This window comes from Penaeus monodon, chromosome 34 (assembly GCF_015228065.2).
Source record: "Penaeus monodon isolate SGIC_2016 chromosome 34, NSTDA_Pmon_1, whole genome shotgun sequence".
Lineage (NCBI taxonomy): Eukaryota > Metazoa > Arthropoda > Malacostraca > Decapoda > Penaeidae > Penaeus > Penaeus monodon.
In genome coordinates this window covers 10731699-10732240 of record NC_051419.1, presented here as the reverse complement: position 1 = coordinate 10732240, position 542 = coordinate 10731699, and positions in this window count along the sequence as shown.

The window sequence follows — 542 nt, the reverse complement described above, 5'->3', positions numbered from 1 at the left end:
TTGGAAAAGACATCGAAATTTAAATTGGTGACTCAATTTTTGTCAACGCCCTGTTCATGAAAAGCGTCTGTTTCATGATACAAAACGGAAAGAATCGTTTCATGTTAAGCTCTAGATGCCGGGGATTTTATTAGTTTGTTTTGTCACACACTTAGCCGCGGGATATTATATTCACTGTTGCTCTAGTTGTACCATCTATTTCAATATTGCAGTGCTTGAAGACAAGACTGATGAGAGTTTATTGCAGAATATTACTTGAAAATAAGAATAAAGTTTCTGAAAAATGGTTATGAGAAATCAACTTACAACTGGTGTCATCCATTTTCACTTTTTATTGTATACCTCTTAAAAACTGGGTGTCACATTTTGTTTGAAATGAAAAATAATTTTTGGACCTAGAATGTCCTGGAAAAGTCCTTGAATTTCAGATTCAAATGGGGGAAGGACCCTGATCAGCGAGTACTTGTACAGCTAGCAAACACAAAGAAAACAGAAGTAACGATGCCAGCCACAGTGAAGACTGCACATGTCCAGTTTCTTGC